The following is a 25,057-nucleotide window of genomic DNA, read 5'->3' on the forward strand; positions in this document are numbered from 1 at the left end:
AATTTCCTCACTTGCGGGAGAAATGCACCCAAAATTTGTAGAATCACATCAGGTTGCTAAGCAACCAATAGTTTTCCTGTGTCACTCGTTGGTGATCAATTCAAGTCATTCATCAAGGTCTAAAGCACCTTGTAAAGGAATCCCAATACATTTTGTTCCTTGGGAAACCTCCGTAACTTCTTGTAACGCAAGAACACACTGGCTCTGAGAAGATAAACTTTGTAGATGCTCTTTTGATGAATGTGATATGTTAATTCATTATTCTTTAAAACACTGCTAATGGGAAAAGCAATAATTAACCACATCAATGTAACACATGTGAGATAAACTGGAGTAATTAGTACTGTTTTGCAATAGTTCCTGTCCTCTCCCAGTGGGGAAATTAAAAATAAAGAAAAGCTGGGGAATACAGAAGCTTTCTTATCGACTTCCGGTCGGTGCCAGCGCTTAATGGCGGTCCTACCTCCGAGCTCCGGAGAAGGACTGCTCCGCAAGTTCGGGTCTTACCCGCTACGGCGAGCGGGGGACCCCTAAAATCTCAGGCGCGGAAGCCTGAGAGCAAGGAGACTCGGTGGGCACCTTTGCGCCCCCCGGTACTGTGAAAGAGCCTTTTTAAAGGCTCCGGAGCGGCATCGGGAGTGAGCGCGGTGCTGAGAGTCGCTACCCAGCCTGCGGAGTGAAGCCGCGTCGCCATTAGCGGAGAGCGCCGATTCCTTCCTGAAAAGAAAATCTGGACTGGATTCCCGTGAGTAAGAAGGGAAAAAATTAGGAACCTTAAAAAATTGAAAATTTGGCTGAAAACGGGAGGGCAAAAAATAAGGAAGTCTGCCCCCCCTGGACTGCAGGAATTTAAAGCAACGAAAGACCTCGCTGCAGTTATTAGAGACTTAGTTGCGAACTGTCAAACCTGAGCTGTCAAAAGTATCTCTCCCCTCCAGATTGGCAGGAGAAGGGGGAAAAAAAGACAGTCTTGCGAAGATACTTTTAACTTAAAGGGAAACAAAGTTTTTCACTGCTCTGATCCCCGGGACGACCTGCCAGGACTTAACACCGGGAAAACTGTTCTTTAAAACAACTTTGAAGTGGATATAGACTACACCTTAAATGGTGGAAAAATTTTAAGACATTCAAGATTTAAATGGGATTTTGTTACTGATATTGGACTAACCAAATTTAAATTGGAGAAGAAGTTTTATAACTTTAATGGCGGACTTGAGATTTTCTACATCCGGCTTTCTGTCTCTTTGTTGTTTCTAACTTGGAAACTTTTAACTGCTCCCTCTTGAGGGCTAAGAGGGAAAAATTGTAAAGTAACTGACTAATACTGGGATTTTCCATTGCAAGTTTTTCCTGTGAGAACGGCCTTGGGATATGAGTGGCACGGCAGAGGAGATAAGAACCAGATCTAAAGTTAAACAAACACAAAAGAAAAGAGGCTCAATCTCTGGCAACACAGTGCCTGCACCAGACACTGGGACAGCAGCATCAATGGAACCTATGACACAGGCACTGCTTAAAATAAATCAATCCCTTGAGGCCTTAACAAAGCAATCAGCAGAAAATTCAAAGAAATTGACAGAACTTACAGCAAGATTGGATTTGAATACCACATCAGTGGCAACAAATACAGAATCTATAAATAGACTGATTCAGGAATCTTCAGAAACAAGGAAAATTGCAGAGAGTGCAAAATCTGTCGCAGGTGAGACACAGGAAAGACTTGTGCCGATTGAGAAAAAGGTGAATGAGCATGAAGCGGCCCTCTCCTTACTGGAATTACAACGGAAAGAACGAAATCTGAAATTTAGACAGGTTCCAGAGAAAGAAGAGGACAATCTGGCGGAATTTCTCACAGAGGCAATTCTGGAAAATTGGCAAGAAGATCTGGAGGAAGACGAAGTGGGGATAACAACTGCTTTCAGACTTGGTAGAAAGCAAAGTAAGAAGTCAAGGGATTGTCTGATCACCTTTAGAACCAAAGAGGAAAGAGACAAGATACTGAACCTTCATTACCAAAAAGCTTTGGTGATTGGAAACATTCAAGTCCAAATCTTTAAAGACATCCCTAAATACATCTTGGAAGTGAGGACCTTTTATAGAGATCTTGCCAATTTGCTGAGGAAGAACTTCATACCCTTCAGGTGGGAATTCCCACAGGGGTTGTCCTTCAACTATAAAGGGAAGAAAGTAAGAATAAGAACAGTACAGGAGAAAGAGTACTTTTTGGAGAGAAACCTAGAGGACCTACAGAAAGGTACGGTGGATCCGGCAAAAGAAGGGCAAGGATTAACACCAGAAGGAGGAGGGCTAACAGACATTGCAAATCTATCATTTGGACTACCACAACTGCCAACTGAAGAGGAAGAAAAACTTGGAGCAGTCGGAGGATCAAACATCTAACAAACAAAATGTCTCTGCAGCTTCTAAGCTGGAATTGCAACGGTTTGAACCATCCCAGAAAAAAACGACAGGTTTTCCACATTTTGAAAAGGGAACAACTGGATCTGATATGTCTACAGGAAACTCACATAACTAGAGCACACAGGAAATTGTTGGTGAACAAAAGACTGGGACAAGAATTTATATCTTCTGATAAAGTAAAAAAGAGAGGAGTAGTGATTTATGCAAAGGAAAAATTGGACCCAAAGTTAAAATTTAAGGATGAAGAAGGAAGATACCTGGCAATTGAAGTACAGATCCAGGGGGAAAAATATTTGATAATTGGAGTATATGCACCAAATGATGGGAAGGCAGAATTTTTTAAGAAGTTGCATGAGACCTTACTAGATTATCTCGACTGCAAAATAATAATGATGGGGGACATGAATGGAGTGGTTTCTACAAACATGGACAAGGCACAAAGACAGACAATATCTAAAGAAGGAAGATTACCAAAGACTTTCTTCGAGATGACGGAAAATATGGACTTGATTGATATTTGGAGAACAAAGAATCCTCTCGAGAGAGAGGGAACTTTTTTCTCGGAATCTAAAATGACATGGACGAGAATCGACCAAATCTGGGTATCTAGTGTGATGGCTACAAAGATTAAAAAAGTAGAAATCTGCCCAAAAACCTGCTCCGACCATAATGCTGTAAAGATGGAAATGAAAATGACAACAACTGGATCCTTTAGATGGAGAATGAATGACTCCCTATTTAGAGATGAACAATTTTGTATAAAGGCCCTAAAGACATTGAAAGATTATTTCGAGATAAATTTGAGAACAGATGTGGAAAAAAGAACAATTTGGGACGCAAGTAAAGCCGTGATGAGAGGCTTCCTGATACAACAGAATTCAATCAAGAGGAAAAAGCAAAATGAAAGGAAAGAAAGAATTTTAGAAAAAATGAAGGAAGGAGAAAAGAAACTGAGGTCAAAACCAAAGTCTCAAGAAATTTTGAGAGAAATAAAATATTATCAGACGCAATATATGGAACTGACAAATCAAGAGATAGAATGGAAAATTAAACAAATGAGACAAAGGACTTTTGAGTCTGCAGACAAGTGTGGGAAGCTCCTTGCATGGCAATTGAAAAAGAGACAAAAATTGAACACAGTTACTTGTTTGGAGATAGAGGGAAAGAATGTTCATAAGCCAAATGAGATAAGTAACTGTTTCCAAAGTTTTTTTAGGAAATTATACACACAAGGGCCAGTAAATGAACAAGAAATAGAAGAATTTCTTAAAAATTATGGACTACCGAAAATTCCAGAACAGGGCAAGTTGATTTTGAATGAGAAAATAACAGAACAGGAAATAGAGGAGGCCATACAAAAGGCACAACTGGGAAAGTCTCCAGGACCAGACGGACTGACGGCTAGATATTATAAAGCTTTGAGAGAAGGTTTAGTGCAACCACTAAAAGAAGTTTGCAATGAAATATTGGAGGGGAAAAAGGCACCTGAAACGTGGAAAGAGGCTTTTATCTCACTTATACCAAAGACCGAGACTGAAAAGAACCAGGTTAAGAACTACCGCCCGATATCATTATTAAATGTGGATTACAAAATTTTTGCAGACATTTTAGCAAAAAGACTGAAGAAAGTATTGACAAGTGAGATTCATAAGGATCAATCTGGCTTTCTCCCGGGTAGACACATGTCTGACAATGTGAGGAACATAATAGACATTGTGGAACTGTTGGAAATGAACATTAACAGAAAAGCGGTTTTGATTTTTGTGGACGCGGAGAAAGCCTTTGACAATATTTGTTGGAGTTTTATGAAAAAGAATCTCCAAGGGATGGGGGTAGGCCAAGGTTTTGAAAATGGTATAGGTGCAATTTACTCTGAGCAGAAGGCAAAGCTAATTGTGAACAATGTGGTAACGGAAGAGATAGCCATAGAGAAAGGAACACGACAGGGATGTCCTATTTCCCCCCTACTTTTCATACTAGTTCTGGAGGTTTTGTTAAATATGATTAGAAAGGACCAGTTGGTTAAAGGAATTCAGGTCGGAGTGAAAGAGTATAAATTAAGGGCATTTGCAGATGACCTAGTTTTGACTTTGCAACAGCCAATCACTAGTACAAAAAGAGTTTTAGAACTGATCGAGATATTTGGTCAAGTTGCAGGATTTAAGCTGAACAAACAAAAAACTAAAGTATTGGAAAAAAACCTAACAAATGAAGAAAAAGAGACATTCCAGAATGAAACAGGTTTGGAGATAGCAAAAAAAGTGAAGTACCTGGGGGTGAATTTGACATCGAAAAATGTGAATCTTTTTAAAGACAATTATGATAAATGTTGGACAGAAGTTAAGAAAGATTTAGACATATGGTCAAGGCTGAAACTTTCCTTGTTAGGCAGAATTGCTGTTATCAAAATGAATGTATTGCCTAGAATGTTATTTCTGTTTCAGACATTACAAATAATAGACAAGATGGACTGTTTCAAGAGGTGGCAGAAAGACATATCGAAATTTGTTTGGCAGGGCAAAAAGCCAAGAATAAAATTTAAGACATTAACAGATGCGAAAGATAGAGGGGGTTTTGCCCTGCCGGACTTAAGACTCTACTATGAATCAGCAGCGTTTTGCTGGTTGAAAGATTGGCTGCTCCTCGAGAATACAGACATTTTGGACCTTGAAGGATTTGACAATAGATTTGGTTGGCATGCATATATATGGTATGACAAGGTAAAATTGCATAAAGGTTTTAAGAACCATATGGTAAGGAAAGCTCTGTATAATGTTTGGATTAAGTATAAAGATCTGTTTGAAAGTAAAACCCCCAGGTGGTTGTCACCAATGGAAGCAAAAGAGGTGAAAAAATTGAATATGGGTTCTAATTGGCCTAAATATTGTGAAATTATAGAACAAGATGGTGAAAATGTAAAATTGCAGAGTTTTGAGAAACTGAAATTTAAGGTGAGAGATTGGTTACATTATCGACAGATAAATGAAGTATTTAAACAGGACAGAAAGAAAGGCTTCCAGGTGGAGAAGTCAAAATTAGAAACAGAACTGTTAGAACCCAATACTAAAAATTTGTCAAGAATGTACAACTTGCTGTTGAAATGGAATACTCAAGATGAAATGGTGAAATCTAATATGATTAAATGGGCACAGGACATTGGGCATGACATTGAATTTGCAGACTGGGAGCAGTTATGGACCACTGGTGTTAAATTTACGGCATGCAATGCCTTAAAAGAAAACATTATGAAAATGATCTACAGGTGGTACATGACTCCTGCTAAGTTAGCAAAGATCTATCATTTGCCCAATAACAAGTGTTGGAAGTGCAGTGAAACGGAGGGAACCTTCTATCACCTTTGGTGGACCTGCCCGAAGATTAAGGCTTTCTGGGAAATGATCTATAATGAAATAAAAAAAGTTCTGAAGAGAACGTTTGTTAAAAAACCAGAGGCCTTTCTCTTGGGTATGGTGGGCCAAATGGTGCCAAAGAAGGATAGGACATTTTTTATGTACGCCACCACAGCAGCAAGAATTCTTTTAGCAAAGTATTGGAAGACGCAAGATTTACCCACGTTGGAAGAATGGCAGACGAAGGTGATCGACTATATGGGACTGGCAGAGATGACTGGCAGAATTCGAGACCGGGGGAAAGAGGCGGTGGATGAAGATTGGAACAAATTTAAAGTTTATCTTAAAAACTGTTTTAATTTGGAAAACTAGGGGCTCAGAGTTATAAGAGATAAAGAACTACAGTTGTATTAATAACTAACTGAAGTTAAATACATGAAATATATTTAAGTTATGATCAGAGGGTTGCTGAAAAATCTTGAAACAAGAATGCAGAAAAGGGGTGGTATGGGGAAGTCATGTTTTTGTTTGTTTATGTCTATGTTTTTGTTTTGTTTATTCTTTATTTATGGAAAACTAATAAAAATTTATTATAAAAAAAAAAAAACAGAAGCTTTCTTATCATGCCCACTATTCACAACATCCTTGAGTCTACCTTAAAGGTACTTTTTGTTGGCTTGCCCCCTCCCATCCAATGACAGGTGATTCATTAAGCATTTCAGTGGCAAACAAAATGGCTGCAGTTCAGACTCCACTAAATAAACATAAAATGCTTGCAAATAATCTCTTATTTATAGGAATACTTATCTTGCGGCTTTCTGGAATAAATAGCAGGGCTATTATGTTTTCACTCATTATGTTTAATTATCAACGTAGTACATGCTAAATTCCTGTAATAATTGCGTTCCTCTGAGTGACAGCTACTATGTTGAATAGAAAACTATAATCCAAAGACCCACAATTGAACATATGTACAGTATCCTAATTTTCTTGTTTCAAGCCCTCATAAAGAATACAACTATTCATTTCTTGGCAGCACAGTAGTACAGTAGAGAATTACTGTCACTGATGACGTAGGTAGTATGCTCCTCCATTTATGAATAAACTTTTACATACCCAAAGTACAATGCAAATGCATTGACTGTTATTAATGTTTAAATGAAACATTTTCATTTCATACTGAAAGAACTAGTCCATTGTGTTTGGAGCAACAATTAGGGTCCTTACTCAAACTGCTGCAACCAGAACTGAGGTGGGCATACTCCACAGGCAAGCCCCTGCCTCATGGGACCATCCAAGCAGCTGTGCTAGAGTAGACCAAAGACCCATCTAGCCTTGAACCCTTTTCTCACAGGTGCCAATCAGATGCCTATAACAGGAAACCCGCAAGCAGAACCTGAGCACAACACTCTCCCCAGTTGGGATTCCCAGCAACTAGCAACACGATCCAATTCAATTCATGCTCTTAGCTCCTCACTCTCTCTTTCATTCCCTAAAAGATGAGAAGACCTTCATTTTCAGGAAGGGGGCACCAGCAGCTCAGACACAAGTTCTGCTACATGCAGATTCCTGCCTATGCCAAACCTCTTACATCTGTAGTCAATAAAGTTGTGGCCCGATTTAACCCAAATGATAGTCTCAGAGCTGGTATAGTTGCCATGCCTCTTATTCTTGGTGTTGGTATTGGGAAGTTCAAGGGGTAGAAGGGATGCTTTGTCACACAAAACTCACATGCTCCAGGAATCCCTTGCTGATCTATACATAGTTTAGACATTTGGCTTGCCTTTTGAACCAGAAAAAAAGTCTCAGGAAATGACACATAAATGTATAAGTTAGCCACAACTTGTGATCTGGAAAAATCAATATTTTGTACCAGATAAATATGAGCTTCTTATGATAGCAGCAGCAGATGACAGTTGGCCATTAGCCACATGGTTCTTCAAGCGGTACTATCTAGAACAGTGCTTTTCTCTAAAAGAGAACTATCCTGAAAATGCTAGCCTCATCAGCCCCCAAAGCGTTGTAAAAATATGCATGCCTCAGTCCAGTAGTCTTGGGCATTTTACTTCAACATCAGGGTTACCTTAAGAATGAAATCAAATAGGGATGTGGGGGAAAGAGATGCTGGTCCAATAGTCAAATGGTCCCCTCAAGCACTCTTATCAAATGCTTGAAGAAAGGAACCCTTGAAGAAGAACTTGATCAGTGACATGTCTCTGATGTCAGCTACCCTTCCCCATCCCCACAATGGAGAAGAATGATGGGGCATCAGGCAGCATGGGGTTCCAGCAACGACTGGAAAAGTCTTCTTGGTGTCTCCTGGTTCTAGAAATGAAGTTCAGAATCGCATTTCCAGCTAATGAGAGGCTAGTCTGTCATTTCCTGCAGGAGTTCAAGGGCTTGTATGTCTGGAGGAAGAAAAGCATTAGGGGAAATAATTTCTATCAAGAGGGAAGCTGAAACTAAGCTCCTTCTTCTGTCACTGGCAGAGCCTCCCCACTGGCATACACGTCTTGCTACACTGTTTACATCTGGAAGGTGAGGGATTTGCTGCCCTTTGAGGAAGGGAAAGATTTGCAAAAAGAACTGAGGCAGACACTCACTCAAGTTGCCATCATGTAAGGTTTGGGATGGAGAGAGGTTGGCAGGCAGGCAGGATCTCACACGTAGAGGAAGCATTCATGCCTTGTCTTGCTCCTGATGTCGTTTCTGAATTTTGAAATATGGTTTGGGGGCTGGAGGAATGATATAGTCTCTAGTTTTTGTTTGGAAAACAGCTTGTATTAGCTGAGCCCAATTTGAAATCAAGCTGAGCCAGAGTCTACACTTTTATTCACCATGACCACCACCCTGCAAATGGATTTCTGATGGATTAGGTCAGAAGTGGAGAACTTCCAGCCTGGTAGCTGAAAGTGGTCCTCCCTGGCTGCTGGCTTCCTCCTCCTTAGCTTCCATTTTGCCCATGCAGAACTCAGGGATGAATCTAGAAGAAGTTGGCTCCAGCTGTCATTGGCTCAGGCTTCACCTACTGTTGGCCTTCCTGCTTTCTATCCTCCTAGTCCCAAAAGGCAAGAGCCACCAGTGACCATGGACAATAATGAGGGATGATGGGAGTTGCAGTCCAACAATATCAGAAGGGAACCAAGCTATATGTTAGATGATCCAGACTAAAGTTACTTCCACTTAGGTGCAACTGAAATGAGCAGAACTTGATTTTATTAATGGCTTACTTTTCGCACTGATTTCAAGCAGGTGTGTGACAAAATTAGGGCCAAACTGACACATTGACTCTAAACATTAGCAACCGCACCAAGTTTTGAAAATTTAATAGCAGGTGCAGAAGAAAGCAGTTTTCATGGTGTGTAGGATGCTGTCAATGAACCATTGTGTCAACAAACCGCTAATAGCCTTGGGCAAAAGGGGGTTCTCATTGGCACCAATGGCAGGGTTTGTTTGTTTCTTCTAACCCTTATCCTGCATGAGGATCATGGCTGGGGGAGGAAAGGTTTAAACTTATCCTCCTCCTCCTGCACTACAGTCTGATAGGCAGTGCACTCCTCCCTTTCGCTGCTATTAAGTAAAAAACAAATTGAGACTGGATTCAATCCAGTGGTCTGAGACACACACTCAGGGGCAGCCAATTCCTTTGAGTTATTTAATGGAATTCCACCCTGCTTTTCTATTATAAAAAAGAAACTCTGCTTTCAAATCCAAGGCAATACACCCAAACATCTCAACCCTGTGTTAGGTTGCTGCCACGTTCCTAAAAAGCATTTGAGGAGGGGGCAGAAGGGTGTGAAATTTTCACCCTGCCTTCTTCATTCTAAGATCCATTGCACAGTTCTGCTTCCCTTTAGGAGCCTTCAAGGCTGGAAGGAACTTCTACCAGAAAGGAAAGCATGTGGGAGGAAGTGGCTTTTGGGAGGGAAGGCGGGACTAGTGTAGGGAGGGTTTATCCTGCTGCAGCTCAGTCCAGGAAGTTGGCCATGCCAACATTCTAACTCATAGGCCATACCACCGTAACATCTCAGGTGCTCTTCAGTTACAGAGGACACGGGTGGCGCTGTGGGTTAAACCACAGAGCCTAGGACTTGCCGATCAGAAGGTTGGCGGTTGGTGAGCTCCTGTTGCTTGGTCCCTGCTCCTGCCAACCTAGCAGTTCGAAAGCACACCAAAAAAGTGCAAGTAGATAAATAGGTACCGCTCCGGCGGGAAGGTAAACGGCGTTTCCGTGCACTGCTCTGGTTTGCCAGAAGCGGCTTAGTCATGCTGGCCACATGACCCGGAAGCTGTACGCCGGCTCCCTTGGCCAATAAAGTGAGATGAGCGCCGCAACCCCAGAGTCGGCCACGACTGGACCTAGTGGTCAGGGGTCCCTTTACCTTTACCTTTAAGCACATCTGGCCTATTTGAATGAAATACTATCTTCATAAATAAGAGCTGTGCTCCTACTGGAAAACCAAGCCAAGCCCTGCAAGATTGACTGCATCCAAAACATCCAGCATGACATAGAATCATAGAGTTGGGAGGGACCACGAGGGTCATCTAGTCTAACCCCCTGCAGCGCAGGGATCTCTTGCCCAATGTGGGGCTCAGACCCACACCCCTGAGATTTAAGTGTTTCATATAGCACAAACAACTAAAGGTATCTAATCCTCACATTCAGCAGCATACATCTTTGATTCGCACTTGTCGATGTCGAGAAACACAAAACGACCCCCTTCACCCCCAGAGACTCAGGAAACGGTCTCTCTGATGTTTCCAGCGCACCGCGTCCACATGCAAACTTTCTCCAGGCGACACGGACACACGGGAGGGGAGAGTCCCCGCCCCCTTTCCCGGGACTGCACAATTGATCGATCCCTTGAGAGGCGATGGTGGACTTTAAACGTGAAATCCCCACGCCCCATACTTTGGCAATACGAGTTTGATCCACAACCTGAGAGCATCTCTTTCCTCTGTCTTGGATAGAAAGGGGGTGGTACTTTACGCGCACCTGCGCGCAGGAAAAGCTCCACACTCAACACGGCTCCATTCCGAGGAAATTCCCTCGCTCAACCCCGCCACCAACCCATGCCTTGGGAGAGCCAAGCCAAGCACTTGTTAAACTGCCCATGGCACCGGGCAGGGGAAGCAAACTGAGGTGGGGAAGGAGGGGGGCGCGGTTTTAAATGCAGCCCTCCAGGTGAGCCATAGGTAAGCCTTGCCTTTGCTCCGGCCACACCCACCCACCTCATCTCTGCATATTTCAAGGTGTGGGGAAGAAACGCCGCCCCATTCCCATATTTTGGAGACCCCGTCCCGGGCTTCCTCCTGTCACTTTCCTGCCGTCCTGGACAGCCCCGGAGTTGCCTGCTGGCTCCGTCCAGGAAGCCAATGGCCATCGATTTCCCATCAAGGTGAGAGGGAGCGAGCAGCCCCTCCCCCCTCTTCTCTCACACTCTTTGCTCCTTCAACACCACCACCACCCCTCACCCGTCCTTTTCTCTCTTACCTTGCAGCCTGGGCAGCCCCTGGGGTGGGGTGGGGGGCGTGTGGACCTCTCCGGGAAGAGGCAGCAGGAGTTTGCCAGGGAGTCCGGCTCCGTTTTTGCTCGGGAGGCGAGCGCAGCACCAGGAAGCCCCGTCCCGGCTCGCCAAATTAATCACTTTGCCTGCTCCGCCAAAAGGGGAAAGGAGGAGGGAGGGAGGGAGGAGGAGAGAGAGGGAGAGAGAGAGAGAGAGAGAGAGAGAGAGAGAGAAGAAGGGAAGAAAATATCAAGCGTGCAGAAAGGAAGAAGGGTCCCTCCGTGACTGGCATCAATATCTCCTTCGGCAGAGCTTCAAGGGAGCCATGGCAACGAGCCCCTAAACCTCCCAAATCTCTCCCAGCTCCACACACACACACACACACACACACACACGCTGCTGCTGCTGCTGCTGCTGCTGCTGCTCAAGGGAGGAAAAAGACAGCCAGAGCCAACCCCCCTCCCCACTTTACACCGCTGCAAAGCTGGGAGAGAGAGCTGGTAGTATTCCCTAGGAAAGAGTGAGAGAGGGAGGGAGGGAGAGAGAGGTGGGTGGGTGATGCGTGTCTTGGGGCATCGAGGGACCTGCTCACCCTGTGGCGACCTGGAATGATGAAAGGAACGTTTCCCGGTACCTGGGAATCATGTGTTTTAGGGAAGGAGCCCCTGTTTAACCCATCAAAGTGAATTATCCCCACCCCCTTAACATTCCCGGGAGCACAACACAGAGAGACATACACACGCCTTCCAGAGTGAAATGTCTTTCCCCGATTTACAGAGGAACAGAGGACTGGGGAAGGGTTTACCTGATCCCCCTCCCACTGCAGCAGGTGTGAAACCCCTTCCCTGAACATAAACGGTCAGTGATGGTCACTGTCTTCTGGGGCGGGGGTGGGGGGTGGAATGTGGTGAGAGTACTCTGATATACAGTATAACCATCCCAATTATGTATATATTGGGTTTGTTAAAAAAAAGAAAAATGCGTGCGTGTGTGAAACATACAAATATGTCGAGTAAAATACACATGCACACAAATACAGCCAGGTGTGGAACTTCTCCCATTGAGTCATAAAAATTAAATGAGCTTTCCCTGAAGACACAAAACAAGGAGAGATGATCCCAGCTTCCCAGGTTTCCCTTCTGCCTCGAAACATAGAATGAAATGATCATTCCCTTAACTCAAAAGGAGTCAGGGACACCCCCAGCTAGATTAAGGGGGCAGAAGTGTGTGTCTAAAACGTCGGGTTATCGTTATTCGAATATCCCCTAATGGGTGGTAAAGTTTGAGATCACCCTCTCCCTCACGAGAACACACACACACACACACACAGAGAGAGAGAGAGAGAGAGAGAGAGAGAGAGAGAGAGAGAGCGCTATCCTTGCCATGCTGAACCACCCTGCGTTACCAAGAGCAACAAGAAGCTCCTCCGGGAGCGCGCCGTACCTTGGAAAGGCAGCCGAGTTGTTCTTCTTCTTCAGAGCAGCTGCTTGCAACAGGGGAGAAAACGAGGAGGGGGGGCGAAGCAGGAGGGAAGTGGGCACCACCAGGCATCAGATGGGTGGAGAAAGGTCTCCCTTGGCACTGGTGCCCTGCTCTCTAATCGTTTCACACACAACCCTACAAGCGCACGCATGCACAATTCCCCCCACCCCGCACTCCTCCCCCCCTCTTCCTCAGGCTGCATGAGATAGGAGGGATCGCATGCCAGCCGCCTCCTCCCTCTGCCCAAAGGTAAAGAGGTCCAGTCCTGGCATGTTGCTAGTGCCTCACACTTTCCCTCCCTGAACTCCTCAGGTATCTGCCACACCCTTCCAGCGAAAATGGGCTTAGACAGCGAGAACAGCCAAGAAGTGGGGCTTGGAAAGTTCCCCACACTGTGGGGTGGAGGGGAGGAACTCTGAGAAATGGGGGTGGGAGAAGAAGACCCCTCCTTCTGACGGTGGGGGGAGAAGTGGGAGATGAGGCACAGGGCATGCACTCTGATCAGCTATGTAGTAATGATGATGATGACGATGATGATAATAATAATAATAATAATAATAATAATAATAATAATAATAATAATAATGCCCCTCAACACCCAACTTCACCACCACCACAAAAAGGACATGCTGGAACAATCTTTATACAGGGGCTTCTCCTCTGCAGGATGCAAGTAAAATAAATGCCCCTTTGCTCTGAACAAGTAAGTAGATTGCATCCAGTTTTGGATGCATGAGATATTTGTCAGGGCTAATTTTGGGATGTACTAAAACAAGTGACAGAGAATTGCCATTTGAAATACCCATTTTAAATAGCTACTTCAACTCCAGGGTGATTGGTTAACCACACAGAGAGGCTGGTGACAAAAACCTGCCTTTCCAAATTGCCGCTACAACCCATTGGTAAGAGATTATGTCATGCTAAATTGCTGCTGCAAACCCATCACTTTCTACCCTTCTCTGCCTGAAAAACAGGGGATTTTCTGTTGCCATGTACTGAATTGGCACACTGGTCTATTTAGCCCCATATTGTCCACACTGACTGGGAGCAGCTTTCCATGGTTTCAAGTGGGTGGGAAGGTGGATGTTCCCAATCCTACCTGGAGATGTTGGGGATTGAACCTGGGGTCTTCTGCATGCAAGGCAGATGCTCTACCACTGAGCTACAGCCCTTCCCCATAGCTCAGACCCTGTTAAATGATCTAAAGGCATTATTGTCCACTATGTTGATCAACAGAATTGTGGAGTGGCCAGCAAAACAGTATTCAAATGGTTGTAGGAAATGGAGAAATGACTTGCATAAAGTTGAGACCCACCATCAATCACAGTTGTGTCAGGGACCCCTTTCCCCAAGCTCTTGGGATGCTTACAACCTTGTCTCCCACTTCCCACTCTCACTCATTTTGGTACTAAGACAGGATCTCAATAGAAATCACAACAACCCTGTGATGTAGCCAATTTTAGTTTTCCTCTATTACAACCTCAGAATACACCCAGGCGACTAAGTAGACTTCTGAATGGCCAGCATTGGCATATGTTTGGTCCTGAGAAGTCATCTGCAGCCTTTGGTGCCTTCCATCACAAGCAACTCTGTTTCTGAATGGTGACTGCAACGCACTGGCATGGCTTGGATCCTCTTAAACTATTCCCCTTTCAAAACTGTTTCCATTCTTAACTGCATAAAAATCAGCAGACTTTCTGAATGGGGTGCATTGCCTCAGCTGTAATTCTGCACACACCCCATTCAGAAACAGAAAGCTTCAGAATAAAGGCATACCTCCAGTTGGCCTTATGAATGTGTTAGGCCATCTTGCAGTGAGTGGACTGCGGTTTAGCACCTTGCCCTGAAAGCCTCAACATAAAACTCTACAACAGGCTTGTCATTCCAAATGTCCATAGGGATGCATTGAGTTTGGGCAGCGATTTTGCACCAACCTGCTGGCCTAAAGCATGCTAAAATCGAGGTTCTGCCACTTCTTTAGATTATACTCATTTTGGGGTGGAGCATTATAAAAGATTGGTCCTTACGAGTGGCTATCAAATTGCAGTGAAAGCGAGCCATGTCTTTCTTTAGCATCATAAAGGTAATGGTAAAGGACCCCTGAACAGTTAAGTCCAGTCAAAGGTGACTATGGGGTTGCAGCACTCATCTCACTTTCATGCTGAGGGAGCCGACGTTGGTCCACAGACAGTTTTCTGGATCATGTGACCAGCATGACAAAACCACTACTGGTGCATGGAGGACCATGACAAGTGCCAGAGTGCACAGAAATGCCATTTACCTTCCCACCACAGCGGTACCTATTTATCTCCTTGCATTGGTGTGCTTTCGAACTGCTAGGTTGGCAGTAGCTGGGACACAGCAACGGGAGCTCACCCCGCTGTCGGGATTCGAACCGCCAACCTTCTGATCAGCAAGCCCAAGAGGCTCAGTAGTTTAGACCACAGCGCCACCCGCGTCCCATTTAGCATCATATAAATGCATTTTTAATCTGAATGGCCATAGAAATTACCTAGAAGTGATTTGGGTGGTCCAGCTGCCTATGACAAAAACTAGACTCCTGGGATGCTAACAGCACCTCACTTCTATGCTTTTCTCCGACTTACTCTGCCTGAGTGTTCAGGTATATTTTTGCCACAGTCCTTCCTTGCAACAACCTTCTGAGATACATCAGTATCATTTTCAAATTTCTTTGATGAGCAGCTGAAGTTGAGAGAATAGAGCTTTGCAAACGGTGCATTTCTAAGACTGGGGTGCAGTGTTGAAATCCAAGGGGTAGTTTAACCATGCATTCAAAGCCTTAGCTGGCTCTCAGTGGATGAAGGGAAAGGAGCTTGGACAAGGCAGAAGGCAGCTCCCTATATTACTATGATAATTTATATTCCATATCCAGGGGTATATGTTTAGTTTTGCTTCTTCCCCTTTACAAAACTAAGTACCTCCCACCTTGTTTGTTGCTTGATGGCATTCTGTTAAATTAAAAAAAATCAACTGAATTTCTCAGATACCAAGTAAAAAAAGATAGATGCTAAAACTGCAGTCCTAATCCCATTTAACTGGAAGTCAACTCTACTGAATGCAATACAGTTTACTTCTGAGTAGACATGGGGTGGTATTCAAATATGTTTTCTCAGAGAAGACCCACTAAAATTGACTAAGTTAGATCCATTAATTTCAATAGGTCTGGTCTGAGAAAAACTTAATTGAATACCACCCATGGTCAGAATTGCACTGTTTGTAAACTGTGTTGAACAATTAATATTGATAAAGTCTAAAGATGCACAATATCAGTGGGGGTTTTTTTTTGCAAAAAATCTGGAGAAAAAATGCACATTGATTTGGTAGTTTCTTCTCAGTTTCAGTAAAAACACTGTTCTGATACAATCCCTAGGTGGCTTTTTAAAAATTATTCCTTCTAGGATGTAGGCAAGGAAACAGGCTTGCTTTTCTCATTTCTGTGATGTTTTCTACAAACCTTTACTCACTTTTGATAGACGTTAATTGGATTATACGTGTGCCGTTTCCAAACATTCATATGAGCACCATCTGGACTCTGATGTCAGGTGCAAAATTCAGCTTCCCCAGACCCTCAGCTGTAAAAACGAATCAACATAAAACCCGCATGATACTAGCTCTCATGGAAGAAAAAAAAGTAAAGTGGAAAGGCTTGTAAATCAGAGAAACTAGGTAATAATTTTCACCTATAAAAGTATCAGGGCTTCTGCTATGTCCCGCATCTTTCTTACATATATATTCATACATATATATTCTGTGCATATCTATAGCTATATCTATATTCTTACATAGATATTCTGCATTGTGTGTGTGTGTGTGTGTGTGTGTGTGTGTGTGTATGGTGTGTATATCACACCAATTTATATAACCAGCTGATCACTGTGCTCTTTGGGAGGTGGCATATAGCAAATATCATTTTGTCAACTAAAGCAACCTTTCTCAACCTGGGGTCCCCAGTTATTGTAGGACCACATCTCCCATCATCCCTGACCACTGGTCCTGCTAGCTACGGATGATGGGATTTGTAGTGCAACAACATGGTGGGGAAAGGCTGAACTAGAGGCTGAAATCCTAATTCTATTTATCTGTGAGTAAACCCAATTGACTCTAATGGGACTTATTTCTAAACATGGTTAGATTGTAGCCTTAGTGTCAGGACACCTCCCCTTTGGAACTCCCTTCCACTACGTACCAGACAGGCACATTTGTCTGTCTTGCCAGTGTCTGCTGAAGACTTTCCTCTTCTAAAAAAAACCCTTCTAAGTGGATATTTTTTATCCCAGCAAGTATCTGTACAGGATTTGTTTTTATATACGTATGTAATTATTTTAACTATGTTTATATCTGTAATAGTTTTGAATCTTTTTTTTTATAAAAAAAATGCAATTGCTTTGTAAATGCTTCGTTGTGAAATCACTTTGGGATGCTTCAAAGGAAGCAAATCACAAATGAAATAAATAGCCATGGTGTTTCTTCCTGTGATTCCTTCTTGCTATCCTTTTTGTATGCCTGCCACCCAGCCCTCACCAAAATATTCTGAATTCTGACAAATAAAACAAAACAAAAACCCACCCATACAAAACTTATAAAATGAAACATAGACTTCCCACTGAAGATGTTGATTTTAATGACTGAGGACTGCTTCCTACATGCAGTTCCTTGAGGCAAAATTTGGGTGGGCTTTGTTTTGTTTTTCAGCAGAATGTTCCTTACCCAAGGAATGGGGATGGTCAAATGGAGTGTGCCTCTTTTTTTGAAGTCTTGTCAAGAAAGCTTGTTTTCAGAGCACTTATCCCTGCCTTCAACCACATCTTCCATTACCTTCACTTAGTGGCAACCTACACATTATGCAGAACCTGCACCCCTTTCTCTGTCTTTGTGGCCTGAGATCAACTACAGCATAGCTGCTTCTGCTTCTAGGAAAGTACCATTGGAAGCCTTGGGGCCCTGAAAGGAACTGGTGATGCCTCTCCTGTTATGTACTGAAGTTCTCACCCTGGGCCAGCAGGGGGATACTGTAGATAGTTATGCAAATGAAGGATTGAAAGTGACGTTCAGTGATTGGATAGTTTGTATGCAAATGAAGGATCGAAAGTGACGTTCAGTGATTGGATAGTTTGTATGCAAATGAAGGATCGAAAGTGACGTTCAGTGATTGGATAGTTTTAGAAAATGGCAACAGTTACATTGTTCTGGAGCTCTATATAAGCAGGCTGACTGAGCTCCTCAGTTCAGTTCAGTTCCAGCTTACAAATAAAGAGCTGCTTTGGAAGAATCGCTGTGTCGTCCGATATGTTTGCACACAACTTAACATCTCCCATGTCCTGTAGCAACACTGGGGTGAGGAGGAGATGCAGCTGCAGCACCACTTTTTCCCATGTAACCTGGAGCTTCTCCCATTCTTCAGATAGCATAGGAAGCTCCCATAAATGTAACATGAGATGGAGTTGTCATTCCAAATAATGTGTTGGGTGGTTCTTCATGCGTGTTCTTCTGCTGTCTTTGTGGCATGGGAGCTACAGTCATGGAAGGTGGAGGCAATAAAGTCTGGGCCTAGTCTACATATGAGGAGCACTAAGAACATCAGAAGAGCCTGCTGGATCAGGGCAATGGCCTCCTGTTCTCACAGTGACCAACCAGATGCCCTTTCCCCTCCTGTGGTTTCCAGCAACTGGTATTCAGAAGAAGAAGAAGAGGAGGAGGAGGAGGAGGAGGAGGAGGAGGAGGAGTTTGGATTTGATATCCCGCTTTATCACTACCCGAAGGAGTTTCAAAGCAGCTAACAATCTCCTTTCCCTTCCTCCCCCACAGCAAACACTCTGTGAGGTGAGTGGGGCTGAGAGACTTCAGAGAAGTGTGACTGGCCCAAGGTCACCCAGCAGCTGTGTGTGGAGGAGTGGGGACGCAAACCCTGTTCACCAGATTACGAGTTCACCGCTCTTAACCACTACACCACGCTGGCTTTCCTGTCTCCAGCTGTGGAAGCAGAGCATAACCATCATGACTTTTGGTAGTCCTGAAGGTTATCCTTTCACATGTGTGTTCTTAAATAATAATAATCACTTAGCAGCTTGAGAGCCCAGCTAACAACAAACTGACATGTCTTAGTTGGATCAGTTAGTTGCCTTAACAGACTATAAAATTCTGCACTTTGAGCAGAACCTTGGGGGCCTTTCTGTTTCTTGTAAGGTGATGTGCTGACATGGAAATCTCAGAGTCGCTTGTCAATTCCTTGTCAGCTGGGCTCCCAAGATGTAATTAAAAGGTTCTCCATTACAGACACATCTTTCACGTAAGTGTCCAACAGAGCTATGCAAAGTATAGAAAGCCAGCAAAATTTACACTGCCTGAAATTAAGCCCACATAAATTATTCCAAATTCTGTTTGGGAGTGGGGCTACTGCTGGCCGAGCCAGCCTAAGTCTTGCAGAAGGAAACAAGTCATTAAAATAGAGTTTAATTTACACTTACACACTCACTTTTTTCTTTTTTGCTGGCCTGAGTTCTGCTGGCTTGCCAGGTCACATGACTGAGCTGAATGGCAGTAGGATCCATTGTAAGTCCTCCCCTGCCTTGTCCTACTCTCACTACTTTCCTGGGATGAGGGAATTACACAGCCATATCTCCACCAGAACCAGGATGTTTGTCTTACGCTGGTGCATTCCAGGTGTGCCAGGAATCAGCCAGCTGAGACAGAGATCTCCTGAATCCTAACTTGTTCATCCCAGTGGATCTTGGGTTTGGATTGCTCCCTAGGTTAAAGGCTAGGTCCATATTTTGTGGCACTAGTGGTGGCGGTAGGGGGGAGGAGAAGGAAGAAATTAATTTTATCGTTTGGGATGGTCAGAAGGCAGTTATGCCATTTTAGCCTGCATGACTTGTTTTTTATGTATAAATTCAGGGGAAATAGGCAAGACTGGGGAACGGTATTACCTGATCCAGCCTTATCATGTTTTCCCTTAGTTTTATAAACTAAAAAGTCCCAGTCCAGTCTTTCTACAAGGAGGAACTTATTCAACCTGTGCATATCCTGTATCCTTGGAGCGCCATAAAAATGTTTTTGAAATGCAGTTCATTTCAGAATAAATACTTGTTCCTTAATAAAATCTCAAGCGCTGTGGTTTGTGGTCTGTGGCTTACTTCTTTCTAACCACACCACAGATGACCAGTTTTGAACACTTGTTTGCATCAAGGGGAATGACGCATGTTGGCCTTCTCTTCCTTTGCCTGTTTTAGATGTATCCCTTCCCAGCTGCTAAAACCTGCTTCCTTTTTATAGGAACACATTCATTGATCATTTGTTTTTGGTACCTTATCAGAAAGCAATACGATAAAAATCAAGAAAGGGGAAAGTGAAGCTGAAGAGCAGGGAGTGGGAAGTTACAAACAGCAAGATCTGTACAACCTTGGAACAGGTTCCCGGGGGAACTTGCCGAGAGTCCATTATCCGAGCTAATTAAAATGAGACTGGACACTTCACTAGGAAAAATATCCATTAGGGAACCATTCTACATTGTCAAGGAATGGACTGATTAGCTTAAAACCAGTGAAGGGAAAAGAAATGGAAAAATCAATCTGCTGATGGAATGAGGGCCAGAGTTCCCATCGGAGAAGGAATAGGAAGACTCTAGACAACTGTCACAACATTTTCTCCTGCTGCTTTATTCAAGCAGTGTTGATCTTGAGAGACTGGAAATGAGATATGTTATGCTCCATCACGAAGGGCGAGAAAGAGGACTCATTCTACATCTTTGATTATTTCCTTTCACACACCTCCTTCAGATCCACCTATCTATGCTTGTGTACTTCCTTGCTTTGCACGTCTCATACTGCAGCTATTCCCTATTTCATTACGGTCTCATGCTATAGTGTCCTGGAAGTGTTCTGGGAATATGCTCCTGCTCTATGGAATCAGCTGCAACACTCTTCCCCCCCCTCCCCCCAAAAAAACCCACCACAACAACAACCCTGGCTTGGTGAAGCTCAAACTCAAGCAGAAAGGTGGCCAGAAAAAGTAGCAAAGCAGTTTCTGCCAGCCATCTGTAGAGTGGTCCCAGAAGACCTGGGTATCCTTAATCGTGACTCATTGGTCCAGTGGGAGAGATGGATCTTAGAATATGAGGGATCTGCTATTCTTATCTTCCTTCAATTATCAGGAATCACAGAGGGAATTCTCTCCAAAACAACACCTGAGCCTCAAAGAAAGGGGATATGGCAGGGATGTGCTGTATCATCATCACCTACAGACAGGAAGTCCAAATGCTGGTCTTTGTGATCAAACCAAAACAAAACAAAACATGAGCAAACTGATCCTGAAGGCTTAACTTTTCTTTCTGATACACATTTGAGAAGTTGGGATTTCTTCTCTTTCCCTTAGGAAATATTTTTCTATCAGCTTGGGCCAACTCTTTGGTCTCAACTGAAATAAGAAAGTGGATGGGTGATCTTTTCCTAGCTTTAATTTCCTCGTTCCTGTAATAATTCTTTCCCTTGCCGCAAGCTTGCTCAGAACCCCCTCCCCCAGCCCAGTGTCCTCACTCTCTGTCTGATACAAAAATATAAAATAAGATACTAGGCCTAAAGAAATGTTCATTGTCTTTGAGTTATAAAACCATTGTATTGAATCAGGCAAGCACTGTTAGGCATTGTTATTACTGGGGTATTTATAAAAAATCCAGAAAAGTAACAGAACATACTGAAGTAACAGGGGAGCATCTCTTTTGTACCTCAGGCAAAATTGTTCGAGGGAGCTTAGTTGCAGGTAGAATGAGGTGAATAAAATGCACATTGGTTTTGACAAGGGTATATAACATACGCTTTTAAAAAAAGTAAGAAAGTGCTAACAGCAGAAAAATTCCACAGCCAATAAGGCAAAAGGTGACAGCAGTTCTGAAAATGATTAAGCTGGATGTGGGGTGTAGTGCAATGCGATGTCCAGCATTTTAATGACCAAAATGTCCTGCATTCCTATGCTTTTGGATTAGTTTTTCTTAATTTTGGGGGATGAATTTTGAGACTACCAAATTTAGCTGCCAAGATGAGTTATCCTTGAAGTGGAGGAGGATGACCTTGTGACACCTAGAGATGGGTCCCTATATAAGGATTTGCATGTCTTCCAAGCATCTTCTAACACTATCTAATTTAGTTTCCATTGAAACTTTACCCATGGGCCACGTGTGACCCACCCAGGCAATCCCTACAGCCTTCTGTGAGTTACCCAATGCACCTCCTGCCTTCATCTTGCCCTCCATGTTCTTTTCAGCCCAGACTGAGTATGGAAGTCTTACAGGAACAAGAGAATCTTCACAGAGCTGTCTACCACAATATGATTTCTTTTTTGTCTTTTTGATCTGCCACCTTCCCCCTCTATTTCTGGGGGCTAGAGTCGCTGCCTAGCAATCCAAACAATAAGGAGCATTACTCCAAGCTTTGGGTATTGTTATAAATGTTGCAGCAGTGCTTGAGGACAATTCACTATCTGAATTGCTATCCTTCTGTGTTCTTAGCAGTTCAGAAGGCTATTCAAAATGTATCCATTGTAATTGACAGTGCCTTAGAGAAACTTGGAGCAGAACATGTCCATTCTGACGTTAAACATATTAGCCTGTAAACCTGTGACCACTTACGGTACCTGGGAGCAAGCCCAATTAAACTCAGTGGGACTTATTTTTTAGTCTATACATAAAGGATTGCGCTATTCATCCAATTAGGCCTTATATACATTAATCACAATGCAAACATGGGGTTCTTAGCCATGTACACAGAATTAACGCTACTGCTGTTTATCTGACCAGGGCTGCAGATTCCTAGGTGACTCACTCACAGTTGACACCAGTGGAATTTAAGCAACCTCCATTCATTAATACAGCATATAGATTGGCTCCAGTCTAAGTTAGTTGTGTTTAGGTACTATTTAAGCCTGCAGTCCTAACCCCACTTACCTGAGAATAAGCCGTGATCTTCCTTTTGCATAGACAGCGTTAGAGTAGACTGTGCTGTAAATCAGGTAGCTATGAGTAACTTACTCAGCAAGAACCAATTGTGACTAATTTTAGGCCAGATCTAAACGTATGCCTCTACTGAAGATCAGTTCAGAAGTTTTGTCATTAGGTTCCTCTTTTTATGATGCTGACAGTCAACTTTGAGCCAGTGTTGTGTAGTGGTTAGACTGTTGGTCTAGGACCCAGGAGATCAGGGTTCACACCCCCTCTTGGCCATGAAGCCCACTGGGAGACCTTCGGCCAGTCACTGTCAACCTTTCAGCCTAACCTACCTCACAGGGTTGTTCTGGGGATTAAATGGGGGGGGGGGGACAGAACCATGCAAAGCACCTCGAGTTCACTAGAGAAGAAGGTGGGATATAAAGGCAATAAACAAACATTACTGGTATGTTTTCCACTGAGTCCAGTCCAACATTCCCTTAGGTTATTGAATGTTTCCCATAAAAGTGTATCACTTATAACAAAGGTGAAGAAAACTATGTTAAGATGTCTTCCATGGAAATAAGATTCATTAAGCTTCTGTATATTTAATAACGGGCCAATCTGAACATATATGGATAGTGTTGGTTATTAAATACCTCTTTAAATTTTCAGGGAAATTGTCCAGGAAGGGAGAAACCAGTTGTTTAGACGCTGCTGAATTGTCCATGTTTTCTTCTTGCGACTGTCTTTGTCTGTCATATTAAGAATGATTTCAGCCTGTGCAACATTTGTTCAATTTCATTATCCATTGAAGTCTGAAGAATGATGGAATGCATCTATTTAAACAACATCTGAAGGAAGCAGTGGCTTCCCGTTATAAAGCTTGCCAGCAATTCCCTTGCCATTTTAATAAGAAAGCAATTCTGCATTGCATTATAATTGCAAAACAAAAATTTGTTTTAACAGACATATTCTTGCTCCCCCTCCCAAATTTAACAAGTTCTGTTCAGATAAAAATATATATTAAAATCCTCTGTCTTCACAGTTGGCATTTTAAACACAGCCAACCATGCAGCTGGTTAACCTGGTCTTGCACCCTGTCTATGGTAGTAGGCAGCCAGATGTCCTAGGGAACTCACAGGCTCTTCTTAAATGGTCTAGCACTGGATGATTGGAAGTACCCTCACCCAGAAGATGAAGGCTATGTCATTTGATGGACATGGCTCATAAACCTCAGTCTGTGAATTTGAGCACTCCTTTTAAACATCCTTCTAAAATAGGGATCATCACACAGCTTCTGGAAATAAAGTTTGTGATGTCTGTCTGGAATAGAGGGCCCTTGATATGTGCACTAAAGGCTCCCTACAGACCCTTGCAGGTGTTGAGATCAGCAGAGGAGGCCATCTTGGTAGGTCCACCTCCCTCAACTGAATTAGTGCAACACACTCTGTATGGGCTGGGCTGCCTTTGAAAACAGCTTGGAATCTTCAATGGCAGAATGCTGCTGCTAAAATCTTGACTAGGGCAAGGTGCTGGGATCATGTGACCCCCATTAATATTTCAGTGTCCCTGTTTCCTAGTGCACTTCAAGATGTTGGTTATTGCCTATAATGCTTTTTTAAAAAGAATAATTTTATAAGGGGTGTGTCTTTGTTTCTCAATTTCACCCTTTTACATGGTTCTCTTATGTATTGTGGTATATTATGCATGTGACTTGCTGTTATTTTTATTGATTATAATTTAGTATTTATGTATTGTAATTGTTACGTGTGGATTTATGTTTAATTGTTATTTCCTGATATTTTGGTAGTTAATTTTATCATATACTATTATATTCTATTGGATTGTTGAATATTATTTTATTTTATTTAAGTTGTTTATTTTAAAGCTATGTTTTTATTATGACTTTTTGTATTGGATCAGATTATTATAAGGCGTGTGACCTTTGTTGCATATTTTGTTGTTGTATAGTAATATAGAAAGGCGGTTGTCAGAGCTGCCTCTAGGTCCCAGCTCACAGAGGACCAACGCTAGCCGGTAGTAATGTACAAAAGTCTTTATTGAAGTACAGTTTCCATTTTCAAGCCGCAGCGCGCAGCTCTACGTCTTAGAAGCTAGACCGGCGAAGCTCCATCTGAGTCTCCACCCCCTGTACACCAGTTTAAGACTCTAACCTTACTCCACCTCTTCCGTCTCTCCTTTCTCCTCTGGGTTCTTCTACCCCCCGGGGTCCCCTCCTTCCTGGACTCTTCTGACGCTGACGCTGACCCCCCTGACTCTTCTCCCTCCTTTCGGCGGGCTTTAGGACCTGGCTCCCTATCCGGGCTGCCAACTGCGCCGCCCTCTTGTACATTTGAACT

At 43.1% G+C, this 25,057-nt stretch overlaps 1 protein-coding gene across 4 annotated transcripts in view; it reads right to left on the reverse strand.

Annotated features, from left to right (window-relative positions):
* The window catches only part of CHL1 (cell adhesion molecule L1 like), a 220,886-nt gene extending 207,959 nt beyond the window's left edge, over window positions 1-12,927 (reverse strand). For 2 of the 4 annotated variants that reach the window (XM_077925025.1, XM_077925026.1), the window contains exon 1: window positions 11,266-11,768. The gene's annotated coding sequence lies outside the window, so the exon portion shown is untranslated. Of the gene's footprint in view, window positions 1-11,265; window positions 11,770-12,721 lie in introns of those variants that run through there. The other 2 variants (XM_077925023.1, XM_077925024.1) reach the window with 2 other exon arrangements.
* Window positions 12,928-25,057: the final 12,130 nt, after the last annotated feature.

This window comes from Podarcis muralis, chromosome 2 (genome assembly GCF_964188315.1).
Source record: "Podarcis muralis chromosome 2, rPodMur119.hap1.1, whole genome shotgun sequence".
In the NCBI taxonomy this organism is placed as follows: domain Eukaryota; kingdom Metazoa; phylum Chordata; class Lepidosauria; order Squamata; family Lacertidae; genus Podarcis; species Podarcis muralis.